At 38.4% G+C, this 16,658-nt stretch overlaps 1 long non-coding RNA gene across 2 annotated transcripts in view; it reads left to right on the top strand.

Moving 5' to 3' along the window:
• The window catches only part of LOC131828750 (uncharacterized), an 84,152-nt gene that overhangs the window by 21,475 nt on the left and 46,019 nt on the right, over window positions 1-16,658 (top strand). The window contains exon 4 of one of the 2 annotated variants that reach the window (XR_009352562.1): window positions 2,150-2,289. The exons of the other annotated variant lie outside the window; for it this stretch is intronic. This is a non-coding gene — a long non-coding RNA (uncharacterized LOC131828750). Of the gene's footprint in view, window positions 1-2,149; window positions 2,290-16,658 lie in introns of those variants that run through there. 2 annotated transcript variants of the gene reach the window in all.

Genomic DNA, 16,658 nt, shown 5'->3' with positions numbered 1-16,658 from the left:
AGGCATGAAATACAAATTTTCAATTTGCATTTTTAAATTATCAGTATGGGAGAACAGAATTTAATGTATTTCTGTGTGCTTTATATTTTATCTTCAAGTTGTCTGTTTCTGTCATTTACCTATTTTTCTGTCTGTCTTTTATCTTGGTGTTGTACCCGGTTTTTGTGTCCGAGAGACCAAAAAGAAGCCAACATTGATGCAATCACACAAGGGTTTATTTAACAAGCTTAAGCTTGGGCCCAAGTATACCCGACACAGCAGAGTAGGGACTCGGACCCCGACCTTAGCTAAGGCAGGGGTATTTATGGGTTCCTGTTACTAAAACAGGGTTGGGGTCTCTGGAACCAAAGCAGGGTGGGGGTTCTTGTTACTAAAGCAGGGTGGGGGTCCTTAGAACTAAAGTAAAGTAGGGGAAAGTTCAGCCCTTGGGCACAGGGGTCTGAGATGGCTGCCAGAGCTAAGATGGCTGTATTTATGCTAAGGCTAAACCTGAAGTGGGATGGCCTTAATTTTGCTCGGTCTCCACATTGGTACAAAGGTGCACATTATAGAGTGTATAATGTGCTCAGAAATGCTTTGTGGATTGCATGTGTTGCAAATCATTTATTTCAAACTGTGATGTCTTTTAAGCTTGTTTAAAGACTCTTTCAAACTCCCTTGATGAGAGGTCACTGTGACAGGGTAGAAATGTTAATGTTTTAATGTCATGTCAGAGGAAGATCCGGATTTGAATCCTGACTGCTCACTGCCTGACATTCTGGATGTTGTCTAACTCTCTCTCAGATTTCATTTCTCTTAGATAAAGATGGTCAATATTATCAAACTAGTAGTTTTGAGAGGATTAAATGAGATAACACAACAGAAAGCTCTGTGCAGGTATCAAAGCACCATTCAAATTTAAGTGGCCCGTTGTGATCACACAGTTTTCAACAACACCTGGTGTGTTTCTCGGCCTGAAATAGACACAACCATTGTCTTTCATGTAAGCAAAATGTTGCACATTTGAAACATGGATGATCATCCACTAAACCTGAGGTCATTGTTTTTAATCTTATCTTTTTCCATAACTGAGAACACTGATACAGATCTAGTAGCCTGGTTAGCTTTTCCCTTTGGTGGAATGTCAGTAAGAGTTGCCTTTTGTGTGAATTGACCTGCTCATTTAATGAACTCCATTCTTCAGTCTAGAATGAGCTCTGCCCACTCTATTTGTCTGTTATCAAATCCATTCCTCTTATTCCCCCTGCTCTGTATTTCAGAGGACTATATTTTCCACGCTTCCTTGCCTGCTGGTTTTGCTTATTAAATCATCTTTAAAAAAAAAAAAAAAAAGAAAGAAAGAAAAATTATTAAAAGGGTTTATAATCAAATTGGCCAATCATTTACTTTGTAGTTGCTGGGATTTTTTTATATTGATTAAGAAAGATCTTACCCTATATAAGAATATGAGAATATACTCTGATGTATTTTATAGTGTATTTTATAGCATTAAAAAAGGAAAATCATTTACCTAGAATTTGTTTCTGTGAATGGTGTGAAGTATTTATATCTTGTTCCCAAATGAATCATGAGTTGTTCCAGTGCCATTTACTGAATAATTGAATAATCTATTCCTTTCTCACGGATTTGAAAAAAGCCCTTTCTGCATGTGTTTAATTGACATATATACTTACGCTCTCTTGCTCTGTTTCAATGACCTATTTATTCATCTATTTCTATGCATTTTTGTACCTTTTATGTTACAAATAAATTAGAATTCTTTCTGATGCTCCGAAGCACCTTAAATAACACAAAAATACTTGTTCCATCATCAAGTGCCACCATCAAAACCTTGGCACCCTTAGGAGTGAAGTATTAGTAGTCCCGTTTGGTTACTACATAACTTTATAATAACTCCTAATATCTGCTCGAACCTGTGTGCCTTCACACATTTCACACATGGCCAGAGAGAAGAATGAAAATCACTCTAAGGAACTTTGCCCACAGACAAGGAGGTGGTTTTCACAAAGCCTATGCAGTCAGATTTTATTGGTTTTATGAACAAGTGACTCACCTTTTCACAATGAAAGTGTTTATTATGGATACTCTGTGCCTTCTCCACCTTTGCGTAAAAGAGAGAGGGCAGATAACATATTATTTTTATTCATAGATCACTGGCCTATAGGGAGCTACAAACAAACCTGGTGGGAGGAATGAGAATCATCTGGAAATACTCAACATTGAATCAGATTCAAGGACTGGATAGGCATTTGGGTTATCTCTGTGCACAGAGGAAGGATAAAATGAATATTTCATGATGAGAAAGGTAAGATGTATCAGATAAAGAGCTATGCATTCATCACTGTCCTTTTCTTACTTTTCCTGGCTGCAAAGCTACACTGCATTTCCCATCCTTCTTTGGAAAATTGTTGTGTGTTTTCTAGCTAAAAGAATATGAGGAGAAATGATAAATGGTGCTTAACAATTGCCATTCTCATTTTGGATTTTATATGAGCAAGAAATAAACTTTTATCAGGTTTGAGTCATTAAAAATTTTAGGGTTTGTTACAGGAGCTAACACTCAGCTATCATTTTCTTTTTATTTTTCCTGATTAGGATTTGTTTCAGTTCTAAGATCTGAAAAGCAAGGTATGTGATTGATTCTAGAATTAACTCCTAATAATGGGGTTTTTTTTGCTTCACTCTCTATAGTCTTTTTTCTAGACCCCAGTTGCATATAGTTGGTCCTTATCAGTCTACCCACCATTGTCTCTCAACCTGTCTTTCATTCATTTAATTTCTGTGCTGCCTCCTGGGTAATTTCTTGAGATCGCTCTCTAACTTGACTATTTTTCTATCCAGTTATCTATTTTGCTTTTTAACCTCCTCACTGAATTTTTATTTAAGGGAATATAAATTTTAATTTCCAGAAGTTCAATTTGGGGCTTACTTTTCAAATACTCTTGCTCTTCATAAATAGAATCTTCTTTTGCATATTTTAGATTCTCTTTTATTTCCTTAAACCATTTAAGTAAAGGTTTTATGTTCTGTATCTAATAATTCCTGTGTCTGAACTCCTTGAAGATTTAATTCTCTTGATTATTGTTTCGGCTCACTTCAGCTCACAGTGACTTTCTATGTGGTAGCTCATTTTTACCAAGTATTTATTTCTGACTAAGTTGAGAAAGCTGACTTCTTTTTTCTCCTGAAAAGGATTTCAAGGACCTAGAATCATTTTAAGTTCACATCCAGAATTTGTACTTTCTGGAACATTCAAGTAAATTTTAACCCGTTACCTGCGTAGGGGCAAAATACTTGTAATTATGACTTTTTGGAAGGCACTGTTTTATTTACCCAGCATCATGATCCAGGCAATCAAAATTTCTTATTATTTGTCTTTCAAAACAGGTAACTCTTTGAAGCTGTTAACCCTCTGAGGGATTAATATGTTAGATTCCGTCTAACCCTGACCTATATGCACCAAAGACATTTTCTCCTGAGGTTAAGGGTCAAACCTGGGTTTGTGATTACTGAAATGTGCCCTTAGAACAACAGCCGGGTCTTCAACTGTAGCTTACGATTCCCTTTATAGTTTTCCTCTTAGATGTTAGGCTATGAATATTTCTCTAATGTCCTTGAGAATTCAGCTAAGCAAATAAAAGAAATTTTATTGCATTTTTATCTGATATTTCCAGTGTACTTTCATCAAATACAATCAACAATATTTTTGGATGCAGGATATGTTTCTCCTTTATCAGGTTTTGTTTCATTAAGTTACAATGGATTCTTGTTCCTCCACCTGAGTTTTATCAGGTTGATTTTTCTGCTATTGTTTTCGTGGACTGGGCTCCACATATCTGTTCTACTAGTTGTTACATTGACTTTGAAGCAAGTGCTTTTAAACTTGGAATTTCCCACCAATGTCAAAAGTAGGTTGCTAACTATAGCCTATCCCTAGGCTCCTGTCACAAGGCAAGAATTCTAGTATGTTTCGAATTTTTCTCTTCCTCCTGGACTCTTGTTTTTCAGAAAGAGAACACTCACTTAAGTTCCAAAGTTTCATTATCTGTAACTATTTAAAGTTAGTTACTTTTGTCATTATATATCCTCTACATATAAAGATTCATTTCTCAGTTCATATATCAGTGAATACATTTGACAAAAAAGTAAGTGTAAGCAATATGTAGTTTCTTTTCATTGACGTCTAAAATGTCCACACACCCCCTATAGTCGTATCAAAGTTTGATAGGAATAAGACTTTTTTTATTCAAACTTCTTTATTCTTGTTTGCTATTTTCTAGACTCCAGGATTTGATTTGATTTGATTTTTTTGAGATTTAATTCATTTATTTGACAGATCACAAGTAGACAGAGAGGCAGGCAGAGAGAAAGGGGGAAGCAGGCTCCCCGCTGAGCAGCGAGCCCGATGCGGGGCTTGATCCCAGGACCCTGAGATCATGACCTGAGCCAAAGGCAGAGGCTTTAACCCACTGAGCCACCCAGGGGCCCCTAGACTCCAGGATTTTAGATAAAAAGTTGGATGTCAGTAGGAATCTTAAAAGGATATTGATTATTATAGATATAACCACCATGTCTTCTGCTTTGTGACTTTTAATTCTTACTGGTTTGACTTTTTTAACTGTCCCTTGGAATAATTTTTCAGTTTTATCTTCCCAATCACCAAAATAATCTTTATCCCTAACAATTCTGCTATCCAATATTTGTATTGCTGTTGTAATTTTTAATCTTAGTAATCATGTTTTTAAAGAAATAATTACTTTCTGTTTTTCTGAGCATCCTTTCATCTCTATGAAAATATGAATATAAAATAGTTAAAATCTTTCTGTGCTCAATGCTGTAACACTCTGTTCCTGTTGATATTAGTTACCCTAATTTATTTGATTCCTTCCTTTCATTGTATTAAGTTTTTTAAATAGCTTTTTTTTCTCCAATGTCTGATTTTTATTTTCTTCTTCATTTCCATGTATTAATGAGCTTATAGATTCAGCTGTGATCATTGTTCATAGGAGTTTCCTGGGCACGTGTGACAGTTATTACTGCCACAGTAATGAATGCTGAAACCAACTGCACCTACTGGATGGGAAGGTAAAAGCCAACTCGCTTTACTTAGAGGTGCAGAAGAAGACTATCTGGGTGATGTAAGAGGCCTGCCCCCAACCCCAAGAGCCCAGAGTCACCATCTTATAGGCCCCTTTGCAGAATTCCCACTGTCTATAAAAAGTGGTCCTGCAGGCTTTATCCACCTGGACGACAGAACTGAGAGCAGAGGATGGCCGCAAATACTTTGTAATCTTAAAATTACACAGGAAGGTCGCTCACATTGTTCCAGCTCCAGAGTCTTGATCTCTGTGCTCTTGTTTTTGAGGGACATTTTTTTTTTGAAAACAATTTTTCAGAGATTCCTTCCTCTATTTGATAGATTTCAAGAAACCTCGGCTACAGTAAGTTTAGGTATCAGTGTAATTCCATAAGCAAAATATCTTCTTAAAATACTATATATTTTTTTTTATTTTGAAGGCATTCATCTTCATATTTTATCATTACCATTTTCTCCCATCTCAGAATAATTTTGTCATTTTCATAAAGTTCTGAGAGAAGGAAGAGGAAAATATTTATGCATTGTGAGTCATTTAAATGAGAAGTCAAATTCATTTTTTTCCTTTAATTTTTTTAGGTTCAGAAAGTTCACGTCACTAATCTGGGTAGACCTCTTTCATAATATTTTCAATGTTACGCTTCAATCCTCAACTCAGTAGAATTTTTTTATTTATTGCTAATTCACGTGTGTAGTAGTGTGTAGTAGTCTTCTTATATGTGTGTGTCTTTCCACAGAAATACTGTCTTCATAGATTCTCTTTTTTTTAAATATTTTATTTATTTATTTGAGAGAGAGAGAGAAAGACAGAGACAGAGATCGCAAGAGAGAGCACAAGAGGGGAGGAGAAGGAAAAGCAGATTCTGCCCTGAGCAGGGAGCCCAACGTGGAGTTTGAGCCCAGAACCCTGGGATCATTACCTGAGATGCTTAACAGACTGAGCCACCCAGGTGCCCTGTAGATTCTCTTCTTGAACTTATATTCGTCTTTATACCATTTCTGCCTGAGCTCTATTTGATATTTTACAAACTAGATTGACTATTTGTTTTCCACAGTTTCTAACCTGATATTTCTGACCTTCATTGACTTTACACTTTCAGATCATCTCAATTTTCTTCTGAACACAGTATTTACTGATGGTTCATTTCTTTTCCTTTCACACATTTATTTTGAACTCAGGTCTTGATAAATATAGGAAGCAAAATATTTCTTGAAGGGTTTTTTTTTTTTTTTTGTCCTTAGAATGCTTTGTTTTGGAAAATAATCTTTCATGTCATTTCTTAATTTCTTTAGAAATCATGTGTTGTTTGGTTTTCTGTTCATTCTCATTCAAGAGGTATCTCTATGTCTGAGATTGGAAATCAAGATGGGCATAGTTAGAGACCACACAAAGCATCATTCAGGTTTCTAGGGCTGGATGAGTGAGTGAGGGGAGCTGACTCTTTTTTTTGTGCAGGGAGTAGAGTGGTCCAAGTAGACGAGAGAGTGACAAAGAGGTAAATGTATGTGCATGCTCTGGTGAAGTCCTTGTCTGTCTTTCTGCTCTCTCTCTCTCTTCCCTCTCTCTATCTCTCATTCCTTGTCATTGCTTTTATTGTTGCTACAGATGGTGATAGTTCAGAGATACCTGGATGAGAATACATGTTTTGTGAGGAGATCAATCTTCCCCAATTAGGAGCCAGCTGGAGCAAATTCTTCTCCTTTCTTTGGTGCCATGTCAACAAGTGCTGGTTACCATGGGCCTTTGCAGGGCAGCATTTGAACTGTGCTTGGTATGTAAAGGCCAAAACTTGCCCTCAGGCCCTGCTTCTTGAAACCTGGAAATGATGATGGGAATTTGCTGGAGAATTTCATCCACCCCAAAGCACAGGGAGCTCTGCAAGAGCCAGTTGGCCCTTCGTTTTATCCAGAGATTTTGCACCCTGATTCACAGAGTCTTTGAATTTTAGTTTTGCCTTTGAGTGCCATGTTTCCTTAGTTCCAATTGGTGATACAGGTTTCTCTCAATTTTAGATCTCAAGATGCATTCTCGTGAGGTGATTAGGGAGGCAAGTTAAATGTGTGGTATTAAATTTCCCTTGGATATGCAAGCCCTACTGATGTTATGTTTGGTCACTTCAGTTCTGCTATTTTTTACTCTCTAACATGAATTTTAATTCTATTGTTTGTTTAAATGCTTTGCAAGTCCTTCTCCAATTATCCACTTCCCCATAAACCTCAGTCTTCATTCCCTCTCATTCAGTTGAATTTCTGTCTCTATTTCTCATTGTCTTAGCATGTTCTACCCTTGTTTCACTGAGGATACATGTCTTCTTCTCTTTTATTGAAGATGCCAAAATGCTCTTGATATTTAATTCTCAACTCACTATTGATAATTTCCTTATTGTGCCCAGAGTGTTGCTCCTTCTCTGAGTCTTTGGGCTGTGTTCTTTCTGTTTCACTCTGTGGTATTTTGTTAGATGCCTTTGTTGTGTGTGTGTGGTTTTTTCCTTTTTTATTTACTGTTAGAGTCACCCTATAAGTTATCACTCACATTAAGACAGTTTTGAAAGAGAAAAACGGTACCTACATGATAAAATTACATCATTTAACATATCTTTATATTAATGGACAAGTTGGTATTATTATGCTGGACATCTATAAAATAGTTTCAATGCAAGAATCCTAAAGATAATGATAGTGAATCAAATTCAGCAGTACAGTCAAAAGAGAGTATTGTGGTTTTCTCTCATTTTGTTTTGGTTTTAGGCTAATTCAGAGTCCATAGTTAATACTTTGGAGTACATCAGTTTATTAAGAACTGATTCCTGGGGCACCTGGGTAGCTCAGTCAGTTAAGTGGCTACCTTTGGCTCAGGTCATGATCCCAGGATCCTAGGATCAAGCCCCGCATCTGGCTTCCTGAGCAGGGAGCCTTCTTCTTCCTCTGCCTGCTGCTCTGCCTACTTGTGCTCTCTCTGTCAAATAATAAATAAAATCTTTAAAAAAAAAAAAAAAAGAACTCATTCCTCCTTACTGGAGGCCAATCCCAGAATTTTTGAACTGTCACAGCCCAGGAACAAAACTCTACGCAGTCTTCATGCCATAACTGATTCTTTGACACTAGATTTCTTGCCAATCTCAGGAAGTAGAGTAAACCAGATTTGAGATTACTTAGAAGAAGCATTTGTGTGCTCCCAGCTGTGTTATAAGCCTGTGTGTAGATTTCCATGTAACAGGATATTAAAATAAATATTTTAACCAAGAAACCAAAGTACCAAAGATGCTAATTAAAAACTGAATTATACCATGCTAAAAGGCAGGATTTCACAATAAACAGCTGATAATTGATTTCATGACTTAGGGTCATCTTAAAGAGCAAATCTAGACACAGATCTAGACTATAAAAATTGAGAAACTGGAGAAAAAGTTAAGATTTCATGATGAAATATTTTTGGCAAGAATTGATGTGGTACCTGATCTCCTTGGTACCCACCACGGGTAGGAGTGGGTGACATAGGGGGTGAAGATGCTGCATCTTTCCCTTCCAAGCTGGAGATGGGACTTCCACAGGAACTTCACACAGGGCTTGAAAAGTGAGAGAGGCTGAAAGGGGATTGAATCCTGTCAGAGTGTGTGAAGGGCAGGAAAAACAAACCCTCCCCTAGGAACAAAGAAGGGTGGTTGCTGGTGCTTCTGGGAAGCAACGTAATTCACCTCTGTTGGCAATTCAAAGAGGAATAGGCATTTTTCTGGGAACTAGATGCGTACTTCACAGAAGAGAGAACCTGCCCGGAGCTATTTGATGGCCTTCTCAGAATACTATGTAAAAAGGTGGTGGAATTCCAGTAACACGATCGAAAGTAGACCTCTGATGACAGTGCACTGGGGAAAAGTGGGGGCCTCCAAAGTTGTGGAGCAGTTTGCTGGGGGCCCATGACTGCTAAGACTTTTGGTGGAAGTACCAGTTCTAGTAAGAGCTTCCCTGTCAAGTTTTCTTCTTTGGTCTCCCTCAAAAGATTCCACCACAAGTAGCCAATAATATCTTTAAAGATTATTACGGTTTTGGAACTTGACATTTCTAATTTCTGAATTGAGGCTATGTTTGCAAACTAAAGAAACAAGAGAAACTATTATTACCTAAGAGTAAAACAGCTGGTCATGGAGTTTAACCAATACTGAGATACAAGAGTGAAAAACAGTCCTTTTTCTAACTATATACGACAGTTTGTGTTTGGGCACTATGCTGACACTCTACACAGAGAAGATCGATTTTGTTTGAGGATCCCGGAGAACAGCAGAAAGGATGTGACATTTGAAATGGGTCTTAACAGAGTTGAATCATAAAGAAAGCAATATGAGCAAAGACATGCAGTTTTGAAGTTTCACGGCATGTTACAGGCAACAAGGAGAATTATCATACGTATAGAGAGGAGGGCTCAAAAGAGGAGAAAGGTGAATTTGCAAAAGCAACCTGAAGCTAGTATATTAAGAATCCCTTGTGCCATGGAAATTTACATGATAACGAGGTAGCAGGAAGCTATCAGATTCCTAGTTATCAAGGAGTTTTATGAAAGTATTTGTGTTTTAGAAAGGTCATCCTATCAGTACACTGTAGGAAATATGGGAGGGATGAAGAGTAGAGGTGGAGACATATTTGGTGAGCAATTGGGAGAGTGCTGTTGAAAGGAGATTCTCACCTGGAGGAGGACAGAGGCCATTGAGATGGGTTTGCTAGCCTTGGGTCTAAGCAGAAAGGGGGGATAACCAAAAAAGAGTAGCTCAGAGCAGCACTCTGATTACCTGGTTTGAGGACTCCAGCTGTCTCATACGACTGCTTTCTCAAAACTGGGCAAAGGATGAACTCCAGGTTTGAGGGGTAGAATATGAAACTGACTTTAAAGCTATTAGTGTCAGCACAGCTGGAAGATAGCCAAATGCAGATGTTCAGTAGGTAACTAGAGATTTCATTGATTCAGGAGCTGAGAGTTGGGGAAAGATTGGTATTTATAAAGTTAGTTTTAAGTAGGTAGAGACATACTGAGAATCATTTTAGAGAAGTAAAAGGAAGAAGGCTTGATAAACAGAAAAAAAGAGCTGTCAGAGGTATGAGAAGCAGGGGAGAATCACATCAAAGACATCGAGGAAGGAAAGAGAAGTTTTCAGAAATGATGGGGTCGGCACCAGGGTCAGCTTCTACAGAGAAACCAAATAAGACAGGAACTGAACAGAGTCCACTGCATTTGATTATTAGTCAGTCATAGATGGCTTTTGCCTGAGCTGTTTAATAGGGAGGGGAGCTCAGGAGTCAGGGTGCCATGGGGAATGAATGGAGGCAACAAATTAAAAGCAGGCTGCATAGTATTCCATTGTGTATATATACCACATCTTCTTGATTCACAGACCTGGGGATAAAAATATATGTATATAAAAAATATATGTTTATAAAAAATAAAAAAAAAAAAAAAAAAAAAATTAAAAGCAGGGAATCCTGTCTCAGCAACCTAAAATATCGTGGAAGGGATGGAGAGAGGCGGACAGCTGGATGTGCCAGTTTAAAATGGAAGAGTTGAAAGAATGTGAGATGCTGGAGATAATAGGAATATGAACTACTGGGGAAGACAGAGAATAAAAATCAGCTTGATGGTGCCCTCTGCGACTCCCTCAATGATTGAGAGCAGCACCGGTGGGTAACAGCATCTAATATGTTCTCACGAAATGTGTTTCCTTGTCTTTGTCCCCTCTGGCCAACTTTAATTAATTTAGATCTAGAGATAATACTTGACAATTGTGAAGGAAAAATTGGGTCGATAAGAATGCAAACTATTTTTCTGCAGATGATCTAGGATGAAGTGGTAAATGCTTTCTCTTAGACCTCTGTACTATTATATTTCTAAATTATTTTCTTGTATTTGTCTTAAGGATGGAGATAATATTGGCTGACCATTCACAGAGTGCATATTTGGGTTTTGGTTTGGTTTGGGGCACCTGTGGTTATTTTGGAGGTCTCTTGGCTTATAGAGTGGGTTTGAGACTAGACAGATCTGAACTCAAATTCTAGTTTCACTGAAATAAAGGTATGTGATCTTGTCTAAGAATTACCCTCTCTGAGACTCATTTTCCTCAGCCATAGCATGGATATAACACAACCTCCCCTCTTTGAAGATTAGTGATGATTCATGTTAGCAAACTCCGCAGTGATTCGAATACAGTAGGTGTTCAGCCAGTGGTGGGAATTATCATTCATTATGATCTAGACTTCAAATGGTGGTCAACAGTACAGTTGTCTGAGGACATTTCCTGGGGGAACAGTGTTCTTCCTCTCTTGTAAAGTCCCATGCTCACTGTTATATTAAAGGTTTGGAAAAGTTGGGTGATGCAGACATCTGACTGATTGTGTGGTAAAGGTATTGAAACTTGCATGCTATGCTCAGGGGTAGAAAAAGGGAGAACTCTTTCTAAATGATTAATTTTATTTTTTACCTCTTATTCCCAATTCTCCATAAACACCTAGATTGTGTGAGTATGTAAGGGGTGGTGACAAATCTTGTCATCTGTTATCTCATTTTTCCCCATTCAAAAAAAATCACTTTCAGTTGAATGTTATTTGACAAACTAATAAATATTCAGTCAAATTCAAAGTTCAAACTCCTTGCCAGGGTTGATGTTTCTTTTGGTGAAGATTTCCTTAGGTCCTCAGGGAGGCTGAATCCACTGCTTCAGAGAGTTCTTGCTTGACCCATCGTCTGGATTCATGACACCTCTCTGGTGACATCTATTACTTTGCCTGGACACTTGGCATCGAGCTAGCATCAGCTACTTAAGTTCATGGCTGTTGCAATTCATGACCTATTTTTATATCATAGCTCCCTGATGGTCTGTTGATAACTAGCCTCACTATGGCTCCTGCTGGCCCTTCAAAATCCCCGTATGTAGGTCAATACAAGAAACTCCTTTTCTGCCACAAAAACTCCTTTTCTATACACACTGATCCAGAGAAAGCCCATGAATCTTAGTTCTAGACCACCTTCCTCCTGCATCCTGGAAGCACAGTGAATCTTGGGTTTCTTCCATGCCACATGAGTGCAGACAGAAAGCAAGATATTGTCTCTGGATGTCCCTCTTCCTTAACACACAGAAGGCTACTCCCGTGCCCGTTCCCTTACCTGTGGTAAGGTGGTCCTCTCCAGGAATTCCAAACATAGCTTCCCCTCAACCTCCTTGAGATCTGTCACTCTTTGATCTTCTAGAGCTTTAGCAACCAAGATTCTCGTATCTGATCTCTTGACTTCTTTCACTATCATGCTCTCATTTCCACCTCATCTGTGAGGTGGAAATTTTTATCTCCCCTTCTCTTTCGGTGGAAAATGAGAATGTCTCTAAGTCCTATTCCCCTTCTTCCCTCCAGTGGGCTTCTGCATTCTTGGATGGCAATCCCTTTTTCTCTACAGCAATAAAAAACTGTTCTGCTGGTAAAAATCTGTAAGGTGTCATGATTTAATAAATAGGATAGTTTATAGTTTTAGTTTGATTTTTCACATTTACTTAACCCAAATTTCCCCAAATCTATGTATTTATATACCTTCCATGTGTGCCTCGGTTGTTGAAATCCTAGTTATGGTATGTCTCCAAACCCTTTCTGTACTTTTCTGTATTTTGTGCTGTTGAGGGAGGGTCTCTGCAAGCCATGGTTCTGTTTTACTAACTGCTCCTTGTGAGGCTCTTCAAGTAGGGGACCCTAGAGGAAGACCCAGTTCTGGAGGAGGGAAAGGCAGGTGTGCTCTTTCCTGTTTGTTTCCTTTCACTTTCTTGTCTGCTTCCATTTCCTGTGTCATCCCAGCCACACTGCCCTCCTAAGCACAGGGATTTCCTCCTGTAACAGCAGATCTTGTCAGTTTGTAGTTTTCCCAACACTTGGGGAGCCAACTTTGTTACATCCCTCCCAGAGACCCCAGCACTGACCAGGCACCATCTCCTTAGACAGGCAGGCCCAAGTTCATGGATGATCTCCTCGGTGCTCAGAAACCAGAGCTGGGTGTCAGAGTTTCGGTTTCCAGGTCCCCTCTGAAGCTTCTAAGCTTGGATAGCTTCAACCTCTTCCTTCTGATGCCCAACTCCAGGGTAGGAGCCGCTTCTTGCATTTGCTCCCTCTGTGATATCTAGTTGATTTCTTTATACCTGGCATGTGATTCTGTATATTAAATATTCTCTATTAAAGTTACCAGTATGATTTCAATCTCCTTACTGGATCAAAATTGATTCAAGTTCCCCCAGGATTAGTGTTGTGTGAAAGCCACGATGGACAGCACCCTTTGTCGGTAGGACAGTGAGGTTGGTGATGGGTTGTGACTGGTCAGTGTGTATCTGTGTGAACACACCAATTGGTTACATGTGTTTATGAACATGCCTGTGCTGAGTAGAGTGATCACCAGTCTAGGGCCACATGGGCCAGAGAGTGACTGAGGACTCAATATACTAGAAAGAAAAATTGGTCTTGAGATCAAATCAATTTAGCATATCCACATAAATTCTCCCCTAAATCCATTACTCACAGCCATTAAGATCTGAAAGTGCCTGAAGATCGGCTTTTAAGAGATGTTAAGTGTGATAACAGCATGGCCAGAATAAAAAACACATTTTGTGTTTGCCATGTGTTCTTTCATATCCAGAACACTATTTCAGTTCAGTGGAAGAAACTTAAAAAGTGTCTATCGTAATCTTGGCACTGAGCTGAACTCACATAATACGGTTCCTGCTGGGAAGGAACTCACAGTCTTATAACTCAGAGTATGCTTCATGAACCAACAGCACCAAGATCAGCTGGGGACTTCTCAGAAACACACAGATCTCGTGCTTCACCCAGATCTATGAATTTGAATCTTCATTTTAACTAGATTCCTTATGATGGTTATATACATTGAATTTGCCCCACATTATACTGGAGTGTGGAGTAGAGCAGGTTAGTGGCATACTGAGCAGAAGCCTTAGATCTACCTACCATGTTTAATCCCTGCTGCTCAACTGTTTCTGGCCTTCTAAATCCCCATGGAAGTAGCCCTCCATACTCAGCATCTCTACCACAAGAGAAGGTGGGATGGGCCATTATGGGATAGAGTCCTCCCATGGTCAGTATATTAGACTGGGTGAGGATGGTGAGATCCATAGGAGGAGCACAGAGATAGTCTTTTGGGTGCACAATTATTTTAAAAAGGGAAACAGAAAAATGATTCCATATCACCGCATATTCTCCATGGCCTAATTTTCATTCTCTCCTGGGAGAATTAGGTGTTGACAGCACGGTTCAGTTGCATTTCAGGCTAGTGGAATCACCTGCAATGGAGTGTGGGCCAGGGGATGGGTACCCTCCCTCCAGCTCTATCTTAAAGGGGGATTTCCTATTAGGATACAAATGGGTCTGTGGCCATCCAGGGGTGTCCACATATCCCACCCATGGGTGAGGAGTACTCACTGAAGGTGGCTCCCTATTCACAGGCTGATAATAACCTCACAAAGAGATTTGGGGATGGAGCTTTGATTGTGGAAAGAAAACAGGTTAAAATTTTGGCTTCTGTTTAGGGGTGGGAGGAGGTCAGAAGGGTCATGCATAAAACTTCAAATTTCTTAAGCATCTTTGGGGCCAGAGACCTGGGCTGACCTCTTACTTGAGAGTGCTTTAGACCTAGATGGGCCAAGTAGAGACTAGTGACAAATTAGATATGAATGTGTTCTCTGCATTCTTTCTCTGAGAACTTTCAGAGGCCACAAGCTACAGAGAAACTGCTGAGGAAATTTGGATCTCTGCCAACTATTTTGCTGCCTTGTTGTATGTAATATTGTGCCTTATGAGAAAATTCTGCAGCATAACAGATGTGGTGGACTCAGAGGAAAAGCACATCTTGGACAGTTGCTGTGAAAATAGATCAGGTTTTAAAAAATACCTGATTTGTATTCTCCATGAGATAGAAGAATCATGAAACAAGAAAATGACATATAAGGAAAGAATAAGTGAGATAAAAAGGCAAAATTTTAAGATAAAATATAAGCTAAAAATTTTAAAGTTTGCCACAGCCATGCCCCCCTAAACCTATATGTCAAATTTGTTTGTTTGTTTGTTTAATACACATGTTTAAAATTGGCATTGGTTTCAAAAAGGAATACAATTGACAGTGTAGAAAATGGAATTAATGTTGATGGAAATTTTGAGAAATTATTCCAGAAATCAGGGGAATGGACCAAAGATGATAGCAGGAAGACAAAGATTTGTAGTGTGGGCTAGAAGTGTCTGAGATGGGGGAGGAACAGACAAAAAAGAAAAATAGAGAGAGAGAAAGAAAAAGAGAGAGAGATGGAAGAGGCAAATAATGGAAACCACTTATAAATTCTGGCATTCCTATAGAAGATCTCCCTCTGTAAAATGAACCAGAATGGTTGGAGAATAACATTATAATAGACAAGATATTTGAGCTGAAAAAGAGTACTTCAGCCTAAAAGAAGCATCATAAATCAATAGGGACAAGTTGATTATTTGACAACTATTGCTGAAATGAATGAGATTCCCACTTCATATAATACCGCAAAATGAATTTTATGGACTTAGTTTAAAAATTGCACAAAAATTGATTAAAATAGAAATAAATGTTTAGAAAGTTTATGCATAAAGTAGAATTTTCTAATCTTCAGTTCATTAAGAGTTCTCAAAAAAATGGACAGATGTGGCTAAATTAAAATTAAAAATTAACATAATCAGAATATATTCAAGTTTAAAAAGGCAAAATCAATCTGGGAATGATGTTTCAGTAAATATGTCAAACAATGGGATCTCAATGTTCTTTCCTAAACAAACTTATTTAACCAGTGATGAGTGTGAGAACCAGGACTCAAACTTCCAAGTCCAGAGATAGATTACACAGTGTGAATTGACCATGAACAAGTCCACACTGCTGAAGGTCACCCTATGTCATGCCCCTTGACTCAAGACAAAAGTGTTATGGTTGTTATGAAACAACCATTCTCTCATAAGGAATTATGAAACTATAAGGGTATTTACTCAAATGACCTAAAATTAATGTGGGTTTTTATTGCAGTCATTATGCCTAATGTGTCAATCATATTTGTACAGAAATTCACCAAAATTCAGGTGACCTCCTGAAGGAAACGAAGAAGCAAATGTCGATGAAAACTTAGTTTAAGGCAGGAAGAATCAGAAGGCCAGTAGATCTGCTCATTGTTATTTATCCTGAGACCTCTTTCTGACGCATACTCAGGGGAAGGGGCTCCCTAGTCCAGATGCCTCTTCTTTTATTCTTTTCTGTATTTTCTCTCCTCCTTGTCCCTTGTCTTTTCTCTGTCTCTCTCTCTCTCTCTCTCTCTCTCTCTCTGTTTCTCTCTCTCTCTTTTTTTTTTTTTTTACTTTTTGTAAAATGAATGGACCATAGACTTCGGAATGAGACAGTGCAGTCCGTTCTACTACTTAATAAATTTTAAATTACATAGATTGTTTAGAAGCCACAGTTTTCTCTTCTGTAAAATGGAGACAAGAATAGTTAGCTGCTAAGATTTTGTGGTTATTAAATGAAATAATGCAT

The sequence above is a fragment of the Mustela lutreola genome, chromosome 4 (genome assembly GCF_030435805.1).
Source record: "Mustela lutreola isolate mMusLut2 chromosome 4, mMusLut2.pri, whole genome shotgun sequence".
In the NCBI taxonomy this organism is placed as follows: Eukaryota; Metazoa; Chordata; class Mammalia; order Carnivora; family Mustelidae; genus Mustela; species Mustela lutreola.
The sequence above is the reverse complement of the archived record's forward strand: the minus strand, read 5'-3'. Positions and strand labels throughout refer to the sequence as shown.